Raw genomic sequence first — 25,484 nt, forward strand, 5'->3', positions numbered from 1 at the left:
TGGCAATGGCTTTCTCTTTATCAAATGGTGGAAGAAACAACAACAATGGTTCTCTTTCATTCAAACTATTAGGGTTTTGGGATGAAGAATGACAGGCAATTTTGGGATATTGTAAAATGGGTTGAACATAAGAAAGGGTAAAACGGTAAATTAGCAACATCCGTTAGTCAAGTTATTGTTATCTCAATGACATGGGGAGCTTTGGACGTTTGAAAAATTATGATGAGTTTAAGAGAATTCGTGAAAAGTGATAGTGAATTTTAGACAATTTCCCTTTTCTAAAATTTCAAAAATGTCACATACTGACCATTTAAATCGAACGATCCAACAATTTGACCTAAAACCAATGGATAAAGCTGCATTTTATATTTTATATGCATTTTAGATTTTCATTATACAAATTTGTAATTGTAGTCTTTCCAAACCGTAGGATAAATCGATGAAACCTCTCCCAAGTTTTTACCTTCAATTTTGCAAATAATAATCAACTCTCATTATTAGGTTTCTTATGACACCGAGGCATTGCTCTCCTTCTCTTGTATCAACCTCGGAAATTTAACAAAAAATGCTGAAGACATGCTTTCAGTATTTTTAAATGTACAAAATGCCCTTATAATATGAAATAGGATTTTGTACTGATGAAAATATTTTTGAAAGATTTCCTCTGTTTACACGTCCCTCCATACACGGCCACACGGGAGAGATGTGCGGGAATGGAGTTCACATCTGCCCCTCACAGAATGCGCCCCAAAAACGTCTGTATTGAGAACATCTTCCATACTAGTTACTGGTAGATGTTCTCAATACATAATTGAGATGTGTTGAAGAACGATTTTGGGGCACATTCCGTAGAAGGCAGATTTGAACTCGGGGGGGAAAGTCAAGCTACAAGCTACCATCTAGACTTAGAGCTAGGGCAGGTTTTCCTCGAGATCGGATTTCCTGTACTCGGATGGGTGTGTGCAGGGATGCACATCCAATCAAAATCGAACACATGTTTACTTAAGCACCCCATGCACATGTGCAGAGAAAATTAAAGGGTAATTTTTTTCCGCTGGTTTTTCATAATATAATTTTTGGAACAAATAAAAAAGAAAAAGTGAAAAATAGGCAAGTCAAAACCCAATTCAAACGAAGGAAGAATCTCAACCAAAGAGACTAGAAAGACTCCATTAACGATTGCAGGAAACTCTTTCTTTTGTAAGAAATTATTTTGTTTCTTCACCATTTCTTCTTCTTTGTAGGGTTGTTTACGGTCGGGTTGGGTCGGTTTATTGAGGTTTTTTCAACCGACCCGACCTGATCGGATTACCTAAGATAGAAACCGAAACCGACTCAGTGTTAAGCAAAACCGACCTGGTCGGTTTGAGTCAGGTTGGGTCGGTTTGGGTCAGTTTTGGCTCTAAGTTCATCCATGCCCCCCATGGCCACCTAGTTTTCTGGAAATATATTTAAAACTGAAATATGTATTTTAGAAATATATATCTATATATGTATATGTAAACAAAAAAAAATACATACAAATATATTAGAATATATATTTTCTGGAAATATATATTTGACATATTTCATAATATATATTTTTTAGATATAGATATTGAAATATATATTTTCAGATATTTTTGTTTTTAGTTAAGTAGGAACTAAGTCGGTTTCGTTTTTCACACAAGAAAACTGAAGCCGACCCGAACCATCGGTTTATGAATTTGTACAACCTGAAACCGACCAGTGCTGATGAAAACCCGACCAACTCGGATTGGGTCAGTCCGGGTTGGTCGGTTTGGTCAGATTGGGCCTTCTTATGAACAGCCCTACTTCTTTGAATGCCATTAATGCAGACCCTCTGATTCTTGTTTTCCCCTCCCCTCTCTCACACTCCTCGCCTCTAGCTCTCAAACCCAACAAGTGACAGAATTTTTGGAACATTCGTCTCATGTCCAACCTCATTTTACCTTAAGGCTCAGTTTGGATGGAATACAAATATAAATTTGTAGAGCACAAAACATTACATTTTATATTATTTTGTATGTATTTATACTGTACATATTTGTATTTATAGGCAAAAATCTACTTTGGGTCATTAAGCTACACAAAAATTCCATTTCACAGGTTTCAGAACTGATCACTGGAATCAGTTGCTTCCAGATCATAAATCATAAAATATCGGCAGACTTTTCAAACTCCACTTATATATTTAAAAAATTAATTTGTTGCAAATGGTTTTTTCCCCATGTCGAAGCTTAAAAATGAAAGAGTTTCCTGCAATTATTAATGGCATTTGTAGGTTTTTCTTCAATTTTTTTAGTTTAAAAAATTGTATGTTAAAACGTACCATTTACTTTTCTATACATGCGACTGGGGTCCCTACATGTGAACTATGATGTGTTGGATTTTGATTGGAAGTACACCCCTGCAGACACCTATCCCAGTGCAAAAAATAGTAAATTACAAAAACCCCCTCTACTATGGGTTAATGACAACTATCCCCTTAAACTTTTTAAATCTCGAAACTCAGGGGCAGAGATAGGAGTGGCAAAGAGGAAACATGCCCCTACTCCCCCCACCCCACACACACACACTCATGCCTCGAAAATCCTCATAATACCCATATAAATCCCACTTGTATTTTGGCCCTCGTATCCATGTTTACTAGGTTTTATTTGAGCAACTTATGATTTGATTAGTTTTTAAATATAATATAGAAGTCCTATCTCCAATATATCCTTGTAGATTTCTGGCTGGATTCAATATTCAAATGAAATGGTGGAGGTTTCCTTCTGGTAAACATAAATTTAAGGTTTTGTTTGGTTATTCTTGGTTTATTGGAGGAAGAAGTGAATAATTTTTATATTTAAAGATGAAGAGACATTCATGTCAATTAGAGGTGTAAAATGGACCGTGTTGGGCCAGCACGGCACGACCCGTAGGCAGTCTCGGGCTGTGCCTCCTTCCCCTAGCATATTTTGGGGGTCGGCCCGGCATAAGCCCACACACGTGTAAAATGGGCTGTGTTGGGCCAGCACAGCATGACCCGTAGGCAGTCCCGGGCTGTGCCTCCTTCCCCTAGTATATTTTGGGGGTCGGCCCGGCACAACCCACAACCTAAGCTTGCGTGGGCTTATGCCGGACCGGGCTGTGGATAGGACCAAAGTTATTTATTTAAAAATTAAAAAAAAATATATAAAAAATTTAATTTTATAGGAATTTGATGTATACAATTGCTTATATATACAATAATTAAATAAAATAGTGTATATATATATATATATATATATATATTATATTATATATGAGCCGTGCCAGCCCGCAGGCCACGGGCAGCACGACATGACAGAAAATTTTATTGTACTATTTTTTTCCCTAGGTGTTACTTACCCCTCCCAAGTGGGCAAGTAACTTTCCCAACTAGGGGGGAAGTTGCCAACACTTGGGTGTAACAAAATTGCCCCTTTTAATAATGGTTTTTATGGATAAAATAGTCATTTCTTTTTTTTTTGATCGACAAATGATCATTTTCTTATTTACCTGGAAAATAAAAGATTATGGATAAATGAACTTGCTCGGTTAACTTCCCGAAAAGCGAATGGGGCATTTAATAATGACTTTATGGATAAAATGGTCACTTTCTTTTTTTAATCAACAAACAGTCATTTTCTTATTTACATGAAAAATAAAAGAACATAGATAAATGCACTTACCCAGATAAGTAACTTCCTAAAAAGTGAACAAGGTCTCAGTGATTATAGCTTTCCCTCATATTTTGTTTATGTTTTGCTCCTTAATGTATGTGACCTCTTAGGTCCAATACTATTAGGTAGTGGCAAATGATGCCAAACTTCCTTTAGCATCCCAGACTATCTAAAATGAATTAAAACTCTTTTAATTCTCCCTAGAATGTGAATAATAGACCATTATTCTCAAGAGTTCCATAAGTCATAAGTGACACCTAGCCGTATGCCATGACTACCCTAATAGCTTGAATTGAGAAGATTAAACCTTTCCATCTATAGGAGGTAATATATAGTAGAATCCTTCTATCCTACATTGTCTTAAAAGAGCAGAGGGTCATGGTGGTTATGTCAAACACCATTTAGTCAGTCGTATCTCCCATTGGATTAATGATGACTCATATGGTGATACTTAGAATTCTTCCATAAACCATGTTGCCTTGACCAAGGACTTCTAAGTCATACCAAACCAATTGCATAGGGCATTCTCTCTCCACATGTCCCAAAAGAGTAGAGGGTCACGGTGGTTATATCAAACCCTATTGGTTCAATCATATCTCCCATTGGATTAATGATGACTCATATGGTAACACTTGAAACCAAGGTTCAAAATATCAATCCGCCCGATACTTCAACAATATTGATAGCTTTTTTTTTTATTTTTTTTAGTTTTTTCGAGTCTGGTTAAGAGGGGTCGGTTTAAGGTCCATCCACCCTATGAACCAATCAAGACCCCGAAACACCTCCTATAGGGGCGTATCGAGAAGCCCCGATACGATACGTATCGATATTTTAAGCCTTGCTTGGAACTCTTCTATACAACATGCTGCCTTAGCCAAGAACTTCTAAGACACTAAAACTAGTTGCATAGGACATTTTCTCTCCACATGGAGAATGGTAGACTCCATATTGTGCATTCACGTACCTCCATGTATAAGTCACTATAGTCGACATGGGGCATGCTTTATGCCCTTGACTAGGGTATAAGTATTTACATTGTAAAGTATGGAGTCTCATGCACAAGATATCCATGATGCCCTAGGTCTAAGGATTGTCTAGAGATAGAATTATCTATTAATAAGAGACTCCATGTAACTGTTTTATTAATGAGTCAAGTTCAGGGAATTTGTTCCCTGACAGGCACCCACATATTTACTTTTAGTCTTCACAAAAGTGATATGAGATTGATCGCCCCATTGAGGCAAGCATATAATATATGCCAGTCTATCTAGATAATCAAAACCCTCTTGATGATCCTCGGCGATGAACTATTTAAGTATCTTTTAGCAAGATAAGCATATCTCAAATTTTTAACACACTATCTTGACATAGATGCTTTGGAATATTCATGTAAAATGAAATATAAGAAAAAACATGAATGATAAAACACCTTCATGTTCCAAGAGATACCTAGTCCGTTAGCTATCCCAGTGGGAATAAGTCCTGACATAGGTGTAGATGGTTGAAATTAGGAAAAAGTTGGGAATTCCCTACTAAAAGGTCCTAAGAACCAGCAAAGATTCCTTGTTGAAGTGTTTGGTGGACTCACTCTGTGGCACTTTTTTTTTTGGTAAACTCGGTCATACATTCCAAATACTAAATTCAACATCTTGAAGAATGAAGACCCTTAATTTCCAAACCTGACAATTTTCTTCCAGAAACTGATCATAGAGAAGGAATATTTAATTACCCCATTGCCATCTTGATTTCCATGCAACAACAAGGTTATCATTTTATGTTTTAATTAGAGATCTCCCAATAATCCTTCTCCAAGAAAAAAAGAAAGAATAACAAGATGTAAAGTGAAGCTCAAAATATGATTAAGTACAGTTTTATCATATGTTTCATTCAGAAATTCATCAAGGGCCTACAGACATAAAAATGGACTTTTTATAGGTTACGATCCAATGACATACATGCATGTTAAGTAACAGCATGGTGAATAAGTAGGTTCAAGTTGTCCCCCGATTTGACTTGGCAGGCTGTTTAGCCATAATGTTGAAAGACACTACAATTTCTCATGAATTTCGAAATCATGTTCCAATGCCATATGATCAATCATAACTAGCACTAAGAAACTTCAGCAACTAATTGCAGTTGTTTTCTGCTAACTTGTTCTCCTTTGATTTCTCATGCTTCAATAGAATCTAAAACAAGGATGAAAGAATACTACTAATCTGGCATTTGCAAGTTCACTTATATGACCTTCTAACAATGAAGAAGTATAAGATCCCTCACCTTTTCTCCAGATATAGCACTACGGCGGGTGCCGTCTTCCTTGTCACGCCCAAAGAACTACAAAGAGTGCAAATCAAAGCCAACTATAAATGGAATATAGAAGGAAGATAAAATTCTTGTCACTTTATATAAATCAAGTAGAAAAAACCTTGGATAGCTGCACGGGGCTGCTGCTCTTCTCATTCTGTTGCTTCTATATATGGCTCCCATAGCCAAGAGAAACCCTAGTGACCGAGCCAAAACAGTCAGGCCAGTCAATCCAGCACCCCAATCACCAGGTCACAGACCCCAGCTCCAATGTCAAAGAGCCAATCCATAAATAAGCAGCAAGTAATATAAGCCAACAAAAATCTATCCCAATAAATTCTTAGTCATGCATGGTCAGATATCAACCAAATGGGAACAAAAGAAACACATTGAACACAATTAATATCCATGACAAGTTATATGGCTCACAATATGACACTCTTTTCTAAAACTAGAGTTAAACTGAAACCGTTGATCTTAGGATATCATGGGAAGACTTGGCACAACCCCATTGTTTTAGGAAAACAATGATAAAAAAGGATACACCAGATATATAACAAGAAATGTGATAATTCACAATATCATCCAACAAATGGAACTTATTCAATCTAAAGACATTTGTAGCGGGGGGGGGGGGGGGGGGGGATAATGTAAGGATCCAACTATGGGCTTTATTATGATTCGGCCTGCCCTTGAGTTCTGTTAGCTTGATAACAGCCAAGAAGAGAGAAGAAGAAAGAAGAAAGAAAGAGAGAGAGAAAAGAGGAGAAGGAGAGAAGAAAAGTCTGGTTCGAATGAGAGAAAAAATTACCTCTCCCATTCGACCAGACATGTTTTATATTACTAACATAATGGAAAAGACACATGTGCCCTTACTTAAGTGAGGGACACTAGTTCTAATATAATATTACAGATCAACAACCTCAACATAAGTATAAAGACAGAAATACCCCTACACTAACACTCCCCCTCAAGCTAGTGAGTATATATCATATAATCTCAACTTGTTACATATGTAGTCCACTCTTCCCCGACTCAACCCTTTTGTAAATAAGTCTGCCCACTGGTTCCCTGTGTTAACATATGCAGTGTCTATCACTCCATTCATCACCTTCTCTCTCACAAAGTGACAATCAACCTCTATGTGCTTAGTTCTTTCATGAAACACCGGATTAGAAGAAATATGAACTACAACCTGATTGTCACAACAGAGCTTTATTGGAGTGTTAATATTGTATCCTATCTCCTGTAGAAGGTCTCTTAGCCACACTAATTCACAAGTAGTATGTGCCATAGTTCTATATTTTGCCTCTGCACTGCTTCTCATCACGACTGTCTGCTTCTTACTTTTCCATGTCACCATATTACCCCTAAAAAAAGTGCAATAGCTTGTGGTAGACCTCCTATCAGACATAGAACCGGCCCAGTCAGCATCAGTATATCCTTTTATTTCAAGTTTTTCACCACTTTTATATATCAAACCATGACTAGGAGCCCCTTTTAAATACCTCACAATTCTTAGAACCACTTCCCAATGAGGAACCAGAGGTTTCTGCATGAAATGACTTGCCACACTAACTGCAAATGAAATATCTGGCCGAGTAATGGTTAGGTAGTTCAGTTTACCTACAAGTCACCGATATCTGCCAGGGTCTTCAAACACTTCACCCATATCACTGCTCAGCTTAGTATTTGTTTCCATAGGTTTTTCAGTTGGTTTAGCACCTACAAACCTGTTTCCTCCAGCAAATCAAGCACATATTTCCTCTAACACAAATTAATACCATGCTTAGACCTTGCTACTTCTATCCCCAAGAAATATTTCAATTTACCAAGGTCCTTTGTTTGAAAATGTTTTTGTAGAAAAGTCTTCAACCTGTCAATGCCCATTTTATCATTCCTAGTAATAACAATATCTTCTACATACACCACCAATAGGATTTTTCCTGCCTGAGAGTCACGACTGAAGATGGAATGATCAACTTGGCACTGTTTCATACCAAACTTCTTTACCACCTCACTGAACCTACCAAACCATGCTCCAGGAGACTGTTTAAGCCCATATATAGCCTTCTTGAATCTGCATACCTTACCATTCTCCCCTTTAGCAACAAACCCTGGTGGTTGCTCCATGTAGACCTCATCGAGCAAATCACCATGCAAAAAGACATTCTTGATATCAAGCTGATGTAGGGGCCAACCATACATAGCAGCAAAAGAGATCACAACACGAACCGACCCAATCTTAGCAACTGGGGAGAAGGTCTCTGTGTAGTCAATACCATAGGTTTGGGAGTACCCTTTTGCAACCAATCGAGCTTTCAGGCACTCAACACTACCATCAGGCAAATACTTAACAGTATAAACCCACTTACAACCGACAGCCTGCTTCTCAGGAGGAAGAGCGGTGTGGTCCCAAGTATGATTATGAAGTAGAGCTGAGAGCTCTTCTTCCATTGCACGGCACCACCCTGGAGAGGCAAGGGCTTCCTGGACATCCTTAGGAACAACAATTGAGGATAAACAAAGAAATAAATTGGCGATGGGAAGCGGAAAGGTGAGTGAGTGAAACATGATTATAAATAGGATGATGGGTGCAAGTGCGTTTACCGTTCGGCAAGGCAATGGGAAGATCAAGATCAAATACAGGGTTCGGGGCTGGTGTGGAGACAACTGCCAGATCTATCGACGGTGATGGAGCCGGAGGAGTAGCAGCCAGTACACGTGGGTGATGTGTATACACTTGACAGATAGGTGGGCGTTCAACAGGTGGTGGCACCGGAGGCAAGGACTTGGTCATGGCTGGAACAAGGGGAACATAATCAACAACTGGAAGTGGAAGAGGGGGAGGTGATGAGGAGGAAGAAGCATTACCAGACCCCAAGAAAAACGGAGTAGACTCAAAGAAGGTAACATCAGCACACACAAAGGAACATCGAAAACTAGGATGGTAACACTTATACCCTTTCTGGGTTCGAGAATAACTAAGGAAGATGCACTTATGGGATCGTGCATCTTGTCATTCTCGGGGCCCAGATTATGGACGAAGTAGACACCCAAATACCCGATGAGAAAGAAGAAACAGAGACAAGGTGGGAAATAATGTAGTAAATGGGGAATGACCATCAAAGATAGACGTGGGCTTCCGATTAATCAAGAAGCAAGAAGTAAGCACCGCATCACTCCAAAAGGGTTTGGCAACATTCATGTGATGCATGATGGTTCGTGCTGTTTCCAAGAGATGATGATTCTTTCTCTCAGCCACTCCATTTTGTTGTGGGGTGTAGGTACATAAGGTCTGATGTATAATGCCATGTTGGTCCAAGTATTCTTGAAATGATGAAGAGAAATATTCACCGCCATTATCGGAACAAAAAATTTTAATGTGAACACCAAATTAGTTGTGAATCTTAGCATAAAATGTTTGGAAGATGGTAAACGATTCACTCATTTCTTTCATTAAATAGAGTCACGTCATCTTTGAATAATCATCAACAGAAATGACAAAATATTTATATCCATTATATGACATCACTTTATAAGGACCCCAAACATATGAATGAACCAAAGAAAAATGAGTCGGCACACGGTTATCAGCCTTAGGACTAAAGGGAACACGATGATGTTTCCCCAACTGGCATGACTCACAATCTAAAACAGAAAGTTGACTCAACGAAGGAACCAAAGAATTCAAAACTTTCAGCAAAGGATGACCAAATCGATAGTGCCACTGGAGAGGAGAGAGAGATGATTAGAGAGTTGTTGATGTTCTTCCACTACCGTCAAGATAATACAATCCACCAGCTTCATGCCCTCCACCAATCTTCATCCCCGTCTTGAGATCCTAAAAAACACACAAAAAAGGGTAATAAGTAATAGAGCAATTGAGTAACTTGGTCAACTTACTAACAGACATAAGGTTAAACGAAAATTTAGGAACATACAAAACTGAGGGTAAAGATAAGGGGGTCATGTTAACATTGCCAACACCACAAATCGAGGATGTGGAACCATTAGCAAGGGTAACAGATTGTGATGTTGAGCAATGAGAAAGGGAAGAAAACACACCTGGAGTTCCAATCATGTGATTGGAGGCTCCAGAGTCAATAATCCAGGGATTAGGTGTGGATGCCAAACAAACCATACCTGAGTGTGTGAAAATAGTCGTGTTCTGCTGAGATGTGGATTGGACAAACCTCTCATACTCATCACGGGAACACTCACCATCTCCTTCCTGGGAACATCTGTGGATGTACGAGGCATCTGATCAGCTGAACGACTCCTGTCTGAAACTGGTATCACTAGTCAGGGCATGATTGGCCCAAGTTGAGGGTGGACCATGCAAGTCATAGCAATAATTAATGGTATGTCTATCCATACCACAATGAGTATATCTCCTCGGACCCGAGCCACATCCTCTGCCACAGGCTCCCCCTGAATCTCTACCTCCAGTACAACCACCACGTGATAATCTATGCATCATCTTGTTCCCAGTCATCATACTCATGAGAATCAGTGGAGGGTTTCTCCTCCATTATGTGTTTCACCTTCTTCTTTGCCTTCAGAAAAACTTCTACAGATTTGACCCAAAGTACATAATTCTCTCCATTCAGTTTAATGGATGTCATTTGAACATTCAAATAGTCAGTAGGTATCATCACATTAGATTTTCTATCACTGTTATCTCCCATTGCTGAATTCTGTTATTACTGAATTTGGCACACTACACACTACTTGATCACACTGATCACACTAGTTTGAGCACTTGTTATTGTTGAAGATTGCACTCTTTACACCACAAACCCTACCCCACGACTACTTGAAATCTCACCACTATATGAGGACCACTCCCCCTTTGAACCATACAAGAAAAATAGCATAAACCCTAGCACTCTATAGTCTGAAATCCCATTATACGATCTGAAACATACTTCTTATTTGATTCATAACAAAAATATGCATAGAAATCTCTTACCTCATCACCTGAAAAACAAACCACAAAAAAAGAAAATCAGACCACACAAGACACCCACGACACCACACAAATCATCCCTCTTCTCTTCATCGATTAGGGGAGGGCTTCTTAGAAACCACAACAACCGACCGTGAACAGCACAACTTGAGGCATAGAGACCTCCAAGGGAAGAGGACGACCAATCCTTTTCATCCATTTCCCTTATCTCCAATCGATAGCAAAGAAATCAAGAGAAAACCCTAGATTGAGTGCGCAGAAAACAAAAATCTGGGCACTCGGCCTACCCTTGAGTTCTGTTAGTCTGATAACAGCCAAGAAGAGAGAAGAAGAAAGAAGAAAGAAATAGAGAAAGAAGAGGAGAAAAGGAGAGAAGAAAAGTTTGGTTCGAATGAGAGAAAAAATTACCTCTCCCATTTGGCCAGACATGTTTTATATTACTAACATAATGGAAAAGACACATGTGCCCTTACTTAAGTGAAGGACACTAGTTCTAATATAATATTACAGATCAACAACCTCAACATAAGTATAAAGACAAAAATACCCCTACACTAACAGGCTTTAATTGCCTCTAAAAGCCCCTTTATGAAAACGACAGAATTCCCAATGTTCTTTTCCTTCAAACAATAGTTTCTGAAACTTTTTTGTCCTCTACCAAATGCAAATGCTTCCTAACAATTAGAATTAAAATAAGATTGGCATGCCACATAAATAACAAATCTTGAATACAGAAACACTGTAAAACATTTCGGCTCATTCTGAATTGTAAATGTTAAGCTTACAGATAGAATAGTGGCCTACCTCTTTAACTTTATGCTTATGGTGCTTGTGTCGATGACTCCTGCTTCTGTCCTTGTTGCTCTTTAGAAAAGCAATCCAGATAATAAAATATAGAAAAACAGATATTCAGCTCCATGGAAGAAGGAAAAAACAAAAAGCACACACCTTTCTTGTTTTGTCACTCTGTGTTTCCTGAGATGACTGGATATCTCATGCTCACTGTCTGAAGAATTACTACTGTGGATCACAAAGAGGAAAGGGATATCAGAATCATAGTTCAATACCTAAGGTTTTCTAAGCTAAGTGATGAGAGAGGGTAATTTCAAAATGTAAAGAAAAAAGATCTTCAAAGGAAATAAGCGACTTTAAAGTTCAAATTGAATGAAAGCACAAACATTAGTAGTTGATTCCAAAGCAAAATCACATGTAGCAAATGGAATTATAGTTGTCCAGGGTGATGAATGAAAATAGAAAATCTTCCATACATCCTAAGGGAGCATTCCAAACATGTTTCCGAATGCATTTTCTAGTTTAAATATAAAAATAACAGAAAAGATACAATCAAGTCAACATATTATAATGTTTCACTCACTTTAACTCCTAACATAAACCAAGTTTATAAGCAGTTTAACCAATATAAATGTCTGAACATTTCACCAAATCGAAGCTTAAAGGAACCCATTTTGAGAGAAACACATAAACAACCAACATTTATTAAATGGGATACAAGTTGCGTTCCTAGAACTCAACAAAATTCAAATAAAAACCTGGTATACGGGATTACAAAATAATTTTCAATAACAGGATTACCTAATGAATTGACCAAGGAATGACTATAACAGAAAAAGAAAAAAAAAAGGCCAAGAGCTACTGATGGTGTGCAATCCGGCGGGTCCTAACTGTCAAAGATCTTGCCTGGACTGGAGCAGAAGGTGCTTGAAACGAAGGAGAAAGAGAGTAATCTCCGGGGAAGAACTCGGTGAGTATGCTCTGAAGCTCAAGTTAGTATTTCCTCAAAGGCAAGATAAAACCAGATGACGCAAAGTTCACATCCCTTGTCCTCGGGGGGTAGAGAGCCTTTTATAACCACTTTGCGCACTCACTCCTAGGCTTTTGTCAGGTCGGGTATGATTACTTCTGTGCTTCTGCCAGTTCAGGTGTCATCACCTCTACTAGGGCAGAATCGCCATTGCTCTCTTTGTCAAGCCGTCTCTGTAACTGGAGATGGCGATGGCAGGTGGCTGTTGGAGTGCGGCTGTCAAGCGTCAGATCCCAATTCAGTCAGGTGCGCCGCCCCTGGATACAGACTCCTTCGGTGTCAGGTATGGTGCGGTTTGTTTAGTTCGGCGTCCTGGAGGCGAAGTGCTGGAGTGGTGTGCGAGGTTAAGTCTTGAGTTCGGATAGAGGTGTGGCCCGAACTGCCATGGGCCGGGCCAGTTCAGGTTGTTTCGTAAGGCTCGAGGCCTAAGGGAGAGCCCGGGCTCCTTGCGGGGAGTTCGGGCTCTTTGTGGGGAGTTCGGGCTCCCCATGGGCCGGGCCAATTCGGGTTGTTTCGTAAGGCTCGAGGCCTAAGGGAGAGCCCAGGCTCCTTGCGGGGAGTTCGGGCTCCTTGTAGGGAGTTCGGGCCGCTGGTTCTTCCCTTCGGAGCTCGCGCCTTGGGCGTGTTGTTGTGCCGAGTTGTTGCCTTTGCCACGTGTTGAGTGGTTACGAGGTCGGGCCAAATCTTCCTTCATCAATTGCCCCCCACTCCTCACGCAAAGGGACCTACCATGGTGCGGGGAGTTTGCGAGGTGGCGGGTGGATTTGTCCCGTACTTTGAACTGGCTTTGACTGATAGCGCGAAGTGCGCGTTCGTTAGGATCTTTTCGGATTTCTCGAGCGCCAAAAAGTCGGGAAAATGTGCCAATCCGTCTATAAATGTTGACAGACGTGACAATGCGCGTTTTTTCAAAATTCAAAAAAGCGCGCCGCTGGGAGACGTGACAGCGGGCATCTTTTCAAATTTGAAAAAAGCGCGCTGCAGCTGCCTTTAATGTGAGGCGACGTGTGCTGGCGCTCTTTCAGTTTCAAAAAGACGTGTGGCCAGTCACGTCTCGCTCTCAGGAGACGTGCGGCCAGTCACGTCTCGGTCTCAGGAAACGTGCGGTCAGCGTGAATGTGGGCTGTCGGATCTGCTTTGATCAGAACCGTTGATTTTTGGTTACTGTGGGTATAAATAATGGGGGACCCCAGTCGCTTTGTCAGTTCTGCGTTTTGCTTCTTGAGCTCGCATCCAAATTTCAGCTTGCGTCCAAGCCTTTAGCTCGCATTCAAGCTTTTAGCTCGCGTTCAAGTTCCCCTAGTCCATTCAAGCCTTTTTCCGGGTGAGTACTTTCCTGGAATCCATCTTCTCCTCCCGATGTCTAGCTTGGATAGCTCAGACAGTTCTTCAAGGGGGTCTGATGCAGGTTCTGCGAACCGAGTTGCATCTCCCGATAGTCCTAGCGAACCTGAGGTAGAGCTCGAGGAAGAGTTCAAACCCATAGGCCGAGTCGCCTCGAGTAGTTTGGCGTCCTCCTCCCGCCGAGGTCGGACGTTAGACAAATTTGGGCCTTTGACCATGACGCTTGAGGGGCTTCACTCCCTTATTACCCAGTTTAACTTGCCTAGGGAGTACACTTATTTTATACCCTCGGGCAGTTTCCCTTGGGAACACGATCCTGATGAGATCGTGATATTCCGGGAGCATCTTGCTGCTGGGTTGTGCCTGCCTTTCCACCCTCTTATAGTCAAGGTCATGAACCACTTCGGCATTACTGTCAGCTAGCTTCACCCGAATTCTATTCGTAACTTGGTGGGGACAATCTCCCTATTTTGCGAACAGATCTTGCCCATAGACTTGGAGATTCTTTCTTCCATTCTGATGCTTAAGAAGCAAGCGGGTCCCCTTCCCGGGCGTAGGCGGGCGTATTACCTGTCTCATCGCCTGGGTTTTAAGCTTTTACACGATCTTCCCAATAAGGTCCCGGCGTGGAAACGAGACTACTTCGGGGTGCAAAGTGCATTGGGGTGGCCGTTCCAAATCGGGTGGGGGATGGCTGCCCCTGATGCCAGTGTTATGCTCAATAAGGAGACGGCGAAGGGCCTCCGGGAATGGGCACGGTTGAGCTAAAATGCCACCATTATCTGACGGAGGCCAAGCTCATCGAGGCCGGTTTAAGTTCAAGTAGGTTCCTTACTCAAAGGCTTACCTTTTGTTTTTGCTTTGTTCTTTCGTTTTCCTGATGCCGAGCTCTTTTTGCAGGTGTGATGGATGCAGAGAAGACTCGTGTGGAAATCTGTTTCACACCATGAAGAGGAGGAAGCGAGTCACCAAGCGAACTCATGCCGAGCTGCCCCGAGATGCGGAGCCCGAGGTACCAGACTACCCGCCAGTGGATCCGTCCAGGGAGCCCGAGATGGCCCCTCCAGTACAAGAAGCGGCAGGGGCCCCTTATGCCGAGGCTACTTACACGGGGGCTCCGGCTTACTCTGAGTCCGCTTATATCCGAGCTGGGCCTTCAGGCTCGGGATACCAAGGCGAGTTCAGGAGCGTGTTGTCGCCGAACCACGCTCTTTAGAAGAGTAGGGAGGCCATTTATCCTGAGGAGGTCGCAGCATGGAGCGATCTCCCTCTGAACCAGGTGGCTTGTCGTGCTGTCACTCATGCCATGGTGGTAAGTCAACGATTTTCTTGTCGAGCTCTTTGCTTTTATCTTTCTTGCTATCGTTCTTTTGATCATTTGTTATTTTTCCTTTTGGTAGGTGAATTCTTCTATCCACGCCTTGGCGGCACAAGTGGAAAGGAGCTCGAGGCAGGCGCGAGCTACTGAAGAGGCTTCCCGTGCTACCGAGGCGGCTTCTCGCGCTGCTTAGGCCAAGCTGGCGAGGTCTCGGAGGAATACCAAGGCCATGGGAGTTGTCGTGAAGCATATGGCGGACCTGAGGCTGGATTTGCAGCATCAGGTCGAATACCTTCAGGAGGACATTAGGGAGATGACACAAATCTTTTCTCAAGGCATCAAGGATGCTAAGAAGAAGGCCGTTGATGAATGCATCGCCTCGTCGCACTTTGACGACCTTATGGTGGGCTCGTACAGAAGGGGCTTTAAACTAAGCCGGTGGATGATCCAGAATACGTACCCCGAGCTCGATATCAGCGCCATAAACACTTTGCGCATTACTCAGGAGATGGCCAACGCTGCAGACGCTGAACCGGACTCTAAGGATGAGGCAGGTCCTTCGGGTGTTGTTGAAGTGGCTTCTGATGATGACGAAGTGCCTCCGGGTCTGTGAGCTCTATGTGTATTTTTTTTTAAATGTACACTCCCTTATTTGCAATGGAGTGACTTTTCTTTTGGTTAAGTGTTGGTTGCTCTTTTTCTCGAACTGACCGTGTTTGCCGAACTAACCATATGCCCGATCTGTTTTTTGCCCGGATTGTTGCGCTCACGCGGCTTGTTTTGGTGTTAATACTTAGCCTCTGAGATGCCCGGGTTACTACCCCATTAGTTCGTTGTCAGCGCTTTTCCTAGGCCTTTGGTTGGCAGTTTTTGCCTTTGCTTGCCTATGCCGAGGTTCTTTGTTAGCTCGGCATCCTAGCCCTTAGGCTCTGGTAGCGACTTTGTCCACTTCGCTTGGTGGTCTATAGGTAGTATCGCCTTAAGTTGACGACGTTTCACGCTCGGGGTACTTGTTTGCCCTCTAAGGTTTCGAGCTCATATGCCCCCCCGAGCACTCTCTTTACTCTGTTGGGCCCTTCCCAATTTGGTCCATGTTTGCCTACGCCGGGTTCGGGTGCCATGATCTTATGGAGAACCAGGTCGCCGACGTAGAAGTTCCGCTTCTTTACTCTGGCATTGTAGTACCGAACTACTTTTTGCGGGTAAGCTATTGTCCGGATGTACGTGAGGTCTCTTACCTCGCCCAGTAGGTCGAGGTTGGTACGTAACTCATCTCCGTTTGTCTAATCGTCATATGGTTCTAGTCGTAGTGTAGGTACTTCGATCTCCGCCGGGATTACCGCTTTAGTGTCGTAGGTGAGGTTAAAGGGGGTCTCTCCCGTGGTGGTTTTTTCCGTAGTTCGGTAAGCCCATAGAACACTTGGAAGCTCGTTCGCCCACAACCCTTTAGCTCGGTCTAGTCGCGCTTTGAGTCCACGGAGGATAGCTCTGTTCATTACTTCTGTCTAACCGTTTGCTTGTGGATGTGCGACCGATGTGAAGTTCTGTCGAATTCCCATATCTTGGCACCATTCCTGGAACTTGATATCCTCGAACTACTTTCCGTTGTCGGAGATCAGAACCCAAGGTAAACCGAAGCGACATACTATGTTCTTCCAAAAGAAGTTCTGTATGTTTCGGACTGTAACTGTTGCCAGAGGTTCAACTTCTATTCACTTTGTGAAATAATCTACCGCCACCACTAGGAACTTCCTCCCACCTGTTGCTGGCGGGAATGGCCCCAGGAGGTTGATGCCCCATTGCGCAAAGGGCCATGGACTGGTGAGGTACTTGAGGTCGGCGGCAGGCTGATGGTGGATATTGGCATGCTTCTGACACTTGTCGCATTTTCTGACGAGTTTGACGGCCTCTGCCTTCATCGTTGGCCAGTAGTACCCTTGTCGAAGTGCCTTTTGGGCGAGGGCCCGGCCTCCCAAGTGTCCGCCGCACAAACCTTCATGAGTGTCGCGGAGTACGAGCTCGGCTTTGGTAAGTCACAGGCAACGCTGGAAAGGGAGCGTGTAGGACTGCCGGTAAAACCATTCGTCTATTATGACGTATTTGGCTGCCTGGCGCTGCACCCTCCTGGTTGCATTGCGGTCCGCAGGGAGGGTTCCATCTAGCAAGAAGCTCGTGAGTGGGTCGATCCAGCTCGGCTCTGCTTTAAGGACGAGAGCGACCTCCTCTACCCCACCGAGAATGCTAGGCCAAGGTAAGTCCTCTATGTACACGGTTCTCATGGCGTTGTGACTCATGCTGGCTAACCGGGACAGGGCGTCGGCCTCAGTGTTCTCTGACCTCGGGATTTGCCTGATGAAGTGTGACTGAAAGTTGAGCAGAGCCTCCTTTACTTTTGCCAGGTAGGCGATCATAGTTAGCTTGCGTGCTTCGTATTCGCCCGTAACCTGGTTGACCACAAGCTGAGAATCGCTGCAGATAACTATGTGTTTTGCTCTTACTTTTTGTGCGAGGTTCAGTCCGGGTATCAGTGCCTCATACTCCGCCTCGTTGTTGGATGTCGCAAACTCAAAGCGTAGCGCGTATTCCAATTTCGTGCCACCCGGGCTGCGTAGCACTATTCCAGCCCCGCTGCCCTACTAGTTCGAGGAGCCATCTACGTGAAGGATCCAAGGCTCCTCATCCCAGTTCGGGTTTGGCCTAACCAGGAGAGATGCCACATTGGCTGCTACTTCACGGGGTTCAGACTCTATTGGCTTGGGAGCTCCGTGCTCACCCGAACTGGGGATCTGGAGCTCAACTGGCCTAGGGACTTCGAGGCTGAACGTGCACTCGGCGATAAAATCTGCTAAGGCTTGGGCCTTAATAGCAGTTCGTGGGTTATACTGGAGGTCGTACTTGCTGAGCTCGATGGCCCACTTCGTCAGTCGACCGGAAACCTCGGGCTTGAGTAAGACTTGCCTCAGAGGTTTGTCAGTCAAGATGATGACAGTGTGAGCTTGGAAATATGGGCGGAGTTTCCGATCTGCAATTACCAGTGCGTATGCTAGCTTTTCTATCTGCGGATATCTCATCTCTACTCCCTGCAAATTTTTACTAACATAATAGATGGGTCATTGGACCCAATCTAATTCTTTTATTAGTATCGAACTGACCACCTCGTCGCTTGCCGAGAGGTACAGTTCCAAGACCTCACCCTCCTCGGGCCGGGTTAAGATCGGCACACTAGCGAGGTAGTTTTTTGCTCGTCGAACGCGAGCTGGCAGTCTCGGGACCATTCGAACCCTTTGCCTTTGATTGCTTTAAAGAAAGGCAGGCAGCGGTCTGCTGATTTGGACATGAAGCGACTCAGAGCGGCTATGCGGTCGTTTAGCCTCTGAACCTCTTTTACTTTTCGGGGTGGTCTCATATCTAGGATGGCCTTTATCTTGTCCGGGTTGGCCTCAATACCGCGCCGGTTGACAATGTACCCTAGGAACTTACCCAAGGTAACACCGAAGACACACTTATTAGGGTTCAGTTTCATGCTAAATTGACGCAAAATTTGGAAGACAGAATCTAAGTCTTGTATTAATTCCTGTGAAAACTGCGTCTTGACGACCATGTCGTCTACATAACATTCTATTTTCGTGCCAATTAAGGGCCGAAATAGCTTATTCACAAGTCTTTGGAAGGTCGCCCCAGCATTCTTCAATCCGAAGGGCATGACCTTGTAGTAGTACAGGCCGAACTCGGTTATGAAGTTGTTTTTTTCCTCATCGGACTGGTCCATCCTGATTTGGTTGTAGCCCGAGTAGGCGTCCAAGAAGCTTAGCAACTCATGTCCCGAGGTCGCGTCCACTAGGCGGTCAATTCTGGGGAGGGGGAAGCAGTCTTTCGGGCAAGCTCGGTTCAGGTCGGTGTAGTCGACGCACATGTGCCACTTGCCATTTGCCTTTTTCACCAACACTGGGATGGCTACCCAGCTTGGGTAATGAACTTCCCTTATGAAGTCAACTGCGATGAGCTTTTCGACCTCCTCGTCGACCGCCCTCTAGCGCTCTGGGGCTAAGTTGCGTTTCTTCTGTCTAATGGGTCTGACTACAGGGTCAGTATTAAGTTTGTGAGTTATAAGGCTAGGGTCAATACCGGGCATATCGGCCATGGGCCATGCAAAAATATCTAAATTTTGAAGTAAGAAACTCACCAGTTCGGTTCGTAGTGGTTCCTTGACGGAAGCACCGATCTGTAGTGTTTGAACCGGGTCCGTAGCCGAAGTTGGGATTGCGACTGTTTCCTCTGTGGGTGAAGCTCGCTCCTCGCCCTGCTCTGTAGGCCACTCCAGTTCGAGGTCGTCGGCCGCCTTGGTTTTTCCCTTCAGGGCGGCAACATAACACTTGCGGGACTCAAGCTAGTCGCCCCGCGCCACCCCCCACCGAAGTTTGTAGGGAACTTCATTGCCAAATAGTAGGTGGAGACCACTGCCCGTAGGATATGCATAATTGGCCGCCCTATTATGGCATTGTATGGGGAGGGGGTCGCGACCACCAGGAAATCGTGGTTGAATCTGTCCGCACAAGGCCATGTGCCGACTTCCACAGGTACTGTTATTTTCCCGAGGGGCATGACTTCCTCTCCACTGAAGCCCACCAGAGGAGTGTTCGCGGGTTTCAACTCGCTTCTCTGCAACTGTAGCTGGTCAAATAACGACTTGAAGAGAACGTCGACCGAGTTGCCCGAATCCACAAGAGAACGTCGGCCGAGTTGCCCGAGACCAACTGTAGCTGGTCTCTGCAACGTCGCGCATCGTCTTCCGTGAAGAAGATCGGTTCTTTAGTCTTCGGCCTCTTGGGAGGGTTCTGTTCTTCTCGGGCTACTTCGCGAACTGACGTCCAGGCCGCTGCCGAAGTACAACCTACTACCACCGAACCTCCCACTATCACATGGATGGTTCCCCGAATTGGCCTTTCTTCCAGAGGTTGTCGTTGCAATGGTTCGGTTGGCCTGCTACTGGATTTGGGGGCATCCCTTCCGTGCTCCCCTTGTCGACCTGCCTTATTGTTATTATTATTATTATTATGTTGTACAAAATTTCTCAAGTATCTGTGACGAATGAATTCCTATATCTCGTCCCGGAGATTATTACACTGTTCGGTACTATGACCGTGATCTCTATGAAAACTACAGTACAAGTTTTTAATTCTCGTTTGGGTTCCCCTTTAGGCGAGGTGGCCATTTTACGTATGGGGCGTCTTTGATCGTCATCAAGATCTCGGTCCGTCTCATGTTTAACGGTGTGTAGTCCGTTCGAACTGCTAAGGGAGCTTGGAACGGCTGGCTCGGCTTCGGCTCCCGGGCCGGGTTTTTTCTTCTATCTACTGGGTTGGAGGGCTCGCCTTCCCTCTTTCTTTTCTCGATCCCGCTTTCGGTCCTTTGGTTGATCTCTTCCTCTGTTCTCATGAACTTATCCGTGAGCTTGAGGAATTTGGCTACGGTCGTGGGCTGGTTAGCTACCATGTGCCATTTGAACTCCTTGTGTGTTACTCCTCTCTTGGTTGCCGCGAGCTGCACCGCAGGGTCCAATCGCGGTATCTGCAAGCACGCGTCATTGAACCGCTTGATGTAGCCCCAGATGGACTCTCCTTCCCTCTGGACTACTCCGAAGATGCTCTCCTCGGTTCTGGGGTATCGCTTGCTGGTGACAAAGTGTTCGGTGAAGACCTGCACGAACTGGGTCCAGCTTCTTATCGACCCGGGGGCCAAGTTCCTGTACCAAGTGCGGGCCACCCCCTGAAGGTGGTGGTGAAGGCCACGCACATGCACGATTCACTGGCCCTAGCTAGGTGCATTTGGGACTGGAAAGCATCGACGTGGTCGTTAGGGTCGAAGGACCCGTCATACTTGTCCAAAGGTGGGAGCTTGAAGTCTCTAGGCATGGGGACTGCCAGGAGTTCCGATGCGAGGGAGGAAAGAACTGAGAGAATCGGGGCGGCTTTTCCCTCGTCCGAGCTTGTCTCTTCTTTACCTTTGAGCTCGGGTAGGACACGGGTGGCAGTTCAGCAACTTCGCCGGCGCCTTCGTTGCTGAGTGGGCCTAGTGCTGGCGCTGCTGGCCTCTGTGTTGCCGAGCTCGATGGGCCCGGGCTGTTGGTAGTCTGCCGCTAGGACGCTGAATCGATTCTCTGTCAACGGGAGCTCAGACTTGGAGTGCCGAGATACTGACTTGGCGGGCGAGGTTCCCGACCCACCGGCAAGCTGCGAGGCAGGGGTGATTTTTCTTTCCCCTCGGCCTGGGGATGAGGCCTGGCTCTTGTGGGGGTTCTGAGGTTGGGAGGCCTCTCCTCGGTGATGGCGTCCTCCCTGAGGGGAGGGCTTAACCAGCTTTGGAGCAGGGTGCCGAGGTGGAAGCAGTGGTTGGTTTAGAGGCAGTTGGGGGAACTGCTGCTGATAGTGATACTGAGAGATGTGGTGCAGTACTTGGTGCTGTTGGAACTGATGTTGCTGGAATTGTTGCATTTGGGCTTGCATTGCCCGCATGCATTGCATCAGGTCATCCAACTGGTTCTGGCTAGTTGCCAGGGGGACAGCAGTTGGTTCAGTAAAGGTTGTTTCGATAGGGAGAGGAAAGGGGACGTTCATGGCAGGAAGGTTTACGGGCGCCACTGTTTGTGGCGCATTCAGGCTGGGGATCCCATCCACCGGAAGGGGGATGGTGAACTGTCCGATGCACACCACGGGGACTTGAAGTTGTTCCCCGATGGTGTTCATCGTCGTGCCACGTCCGGCATTGTTGGAAGAAGCCATGAGTGTTGGGGTTTTTGGAAAAAAGAGGTTATGAGAGTTTTAAAGGGAGGCTTTTAGAAGCGTTCCCATAGACGGCGCCAATTGATGGTGCGCAATCCAACGGGTCCTAGCTGTCAAAGATCTTGCCTCGGGCTGGAGCAGAAGGTGCCTGAAACGAAGGGGAAAGAGAGTAATCTCCGGGGAAGAACCCAGTGAGTGCTCCGAAGCTCAAGTTAGTATTTCCTCAAAGGCAAGATAAAACCAGATGGCACAAATTTCACATCCCTTGTCCTCGGGGGGTAGAGAGCCTTTTATAACCACTTCGCGCACTCACTCCTAGGCTTCTGTCAGGTCGGGTATGATTACTTCTGTGCTTCTGCCAGTTTGGGTGTCATCACCTTTGCTGGGGCAAAATCGCCACTGCTCTCTTTGTCGGAGCCGTCTCTGTAACTGGAGATGGCGGTGGCAGGTGGCCGTTGGAGTGTGGCTGTCAAGCGTCAGATCCCAAGCCAGTCAGGTGCGCCGCCCCTGGATATGGACTCCTTCGGTGTCAGGTACAGTGCGGTTTGTTTAGTTCGGCGTCCTGGAGGCGAAGTGTTAGAGTGGTGTGCGAGGTTAAGTCTTGAGTTCGGATAGATGTGTGGCCCGAACTACCATGGGCCGGGCCAGTTCGGGTTGTTTCGTAAGGCTCGGGGCCTAAGGGAGAGCCCGGGCTCCTTGCGGGGAGTTCGGGCTCTTTGTGGGGAGTTCGGGCTCCTTGTAGGGAGTTCGGGCCGCTAGTTCCTCCCTTCGGAGCTCGCACCTTGGGCATGTTGTTGTGCCGAGCTGTTGCCTTTGCCACGTATTGAGTGGTTAATAGGTCGGGCCAAATCTTCCTTCATCGGCTACTCTTCTAGGTAAGATATTCATCATGCCAAACATGCGCCAAAACAACCAAGTTCGGTGATCACTCTCAAACCAACACGAAAACCAATATTCTTCCACGTTGAGTAAAGCCGGAACATGCAGTATAAAGAATCCCTAGTTTATTTTTGGGAGGGATCGTTTATAATTCAATAGGTCAAAGCGAGAAGTAGAAATCAAATTGCCATTACAATATGAACTTTACTAATGAAAACAGTAGATGTTAAAGCAAAAAACAGAATGGCAAATCCGAAACCCTGGCTCTGAAGGGAAAAAAGGCCAAACTTATATACGGAAAGAAAATACTGAAATTTAAAAGCACCAAGTGAAATTACATAAGCTAAAGGAAGGAATTCAGGAAAAGGAGGAGAAAGCACCGAGCTAGGGATTATTTAACCTGTAATCATCCGACGAAGAGGAAAAAGAAGAAGAGTAATCGTCCGAAGAGTGATGTCGTCGTCTGTGCTTTGTTCTCGAGCGGCTTTTCTTACGAATCATGAGAGCGTCTTTTTTCTCTACGGCGGCGGCGACGATCTCGACGAGACAAAGACGAAAAATCAGATGATAACGAGGATGCGATCATAGATGAATTATAGAACCTCTATTTCCTGTTTAGCTTTTATTGCGATTCAAAACAAGGGCAAGTCGAATCGGACCACAGCTCATCGGCGGTGACAGTGAAGCAACGCCGCTACTGTCACTGATCCCTCAGCCTCAATGATCAGATGTTTGAATGTACCGTCACTGCAAATCTGAACTGGATATCAATTTTGTATCCAGTTCAGTTATGTATTTGTTAGTTGTAACCATAATTTGCATCTCGTAGTTTTTGTCTCATTTAACTTATTAACGGTGCAAATTTTGTATCAGCTTATGAAATGTAAAATTTGCACCACCTTCTTCTTAGTTCAATTCTCTCTCATGCAATGTAAATACAAAACTACAAAGATGGAATTTAAGAACCGTCAGAATTGTCAGTTTAAAAATTAAGCGAGCCGGTCTTATGCTCGTTTTACACTTTTATGCGTTTGGATGATCGATGTAAATGTAGCTCAATCCCTCTCCTCTTTATTTCAGCAGCGACAACGAATGGCCGAGTTTTCATCGCCGACCAACTGATTCATACCAACGATAGCTGGGTTTACACCGCCAACCAGATTCCATCTCGAAATCTCGGACGTTGCGTCGTGATTCCGCCTTCAAAGCAACCTCTGTTCTTCTCTTCATTTCAGGGATTGCTCTGACTTCTGAGATCGCAACACAGGAGGGTAAAATATAGGTTGTCGGATCCCACGGTCAAGGTGGGGCTTTGTTCTAATGAGACAAAAAAGGAGGTGGGCCTTTGTTCTAAACCAACGGTCACCGTGTGCAGTCGGAATCCCAGACGTTGTGTCGTGGTTTCGCCTCCACAGCAAACTCTATTATTCTATTCATTTCAGCAACGGCAAGGGATCGCTCTGAGATTGCATATCATGATGATTCTTGAAGTGTGTGTGAGAGAGAGATGTGGTACTTTTACACCCGATGGAGAGGCGAAGATGAGGTTTTTACATCGAAAAAATCGATGTATTTTTCACATCGATGTAAAAGTCTGACGAAAATGTTGTTTACATCAATGTTGTTGTTATTTTACATTCCATTCGAATGGCCGCAAAACTGCACCAGAGTGTAAAATAACAACGAATCAAAATTTACACCACTTTCAAACGCAGCCTAAAGCATTTTTTTTATGGTACGAGGAGACTGTATTTTACTTCCTATAATTCGATTTTTGATTTGTCAGTTTGGAATTGATGCCAATCCTGCGGGTGGGTATTGGTGTATAGAATGGGGTTTTTTGATATTTTGAATATTTTATAAGTCTACAGTGGAATTCAGAAATCTACATTAGGTTTGTTTGTACTTTTCTTTGAGAAATTTATGTCTTATTTGGATAAATTTTTTAAAAGAACTTTTGTACTTTTGAAAGTAAGGAAGTATGAAAAAACCACATAGTGTTTGGATGGAATACTTAGTACTTTGGTTTTCATACTTTTTAAAAGCACGAAACCCTCAAAAGCACAAAGTCAACTTTTATTACCTCGTGCTTTTGCGCTTCCATTTCATGTGACCAACCCTTCAAGTAAAACCCCTCAGTCAAGACTCCCCCATGGGTTCTTGCACCACTATCACCCATCTTTGACAACCATTACCACCAGACATTGCCGCTAGAAGTATAGCCCTCACCGGAATCGTAAGTATGGATCCTGATTTCATATTTCTCCCCTTTCTTTTAATCTTTTTCTCCACTTCATACAATACCTTCAAGCTTAATGGTATATTTTTGCATATTTACCGCCATCGCCACCGGAATCACTGTTGTCAATTTCTTAGT

General features: G+C 44.3%; 1 long non-coding RNA gene across 2 annotated transcripts; it reads right to left on the reverse strand.

Annotated features, from left to right (window-relative positions):
• Positions 1-5,599: 5,599 nt before the first annotated feature.
• On the reverse strand, positions 5,600-24,643 carry LOC148801799 (uncharacterized). Of its 2 annotated transcripts, XR_016083770.1 has the most exons (6): positions 23,508-24,643; positions 11,914-11,985; positions 11,770-11,829; positions 6,115-6,190; positions 5,967-6,023; positions 5,600-5,875 (listed from the first exon to the last, which is right to left on the reverse strand). It is a non-coding gene; the product is annotated as an uncharacterized LOC148801799 (long non-coding RNA). The 2 variants fall into 2 exon arrangements; XR_016083771.1 differs by having other exon boundaries at positions 5,600-6,023.
• Positions 24,644-25,484: the final 841 nt, after the last annotated feature.

The sequence above is a fragment of the Nelumbo nucifera genome, chromosome 3 (genome assembly GCF_055504915.1).
Source record: "Nelumbo nucifera cultivar China Antique chromosome 3, China Antique-T2T, whole genome shotgun sequence".
NCBI classification, from domain to species: Eukaryota; Viridiplantae; Streptophyta; class Magnoliopsida; order Proteales; family Nelumbonaceae; genus Nelumbo; species Nelumbo nucifera.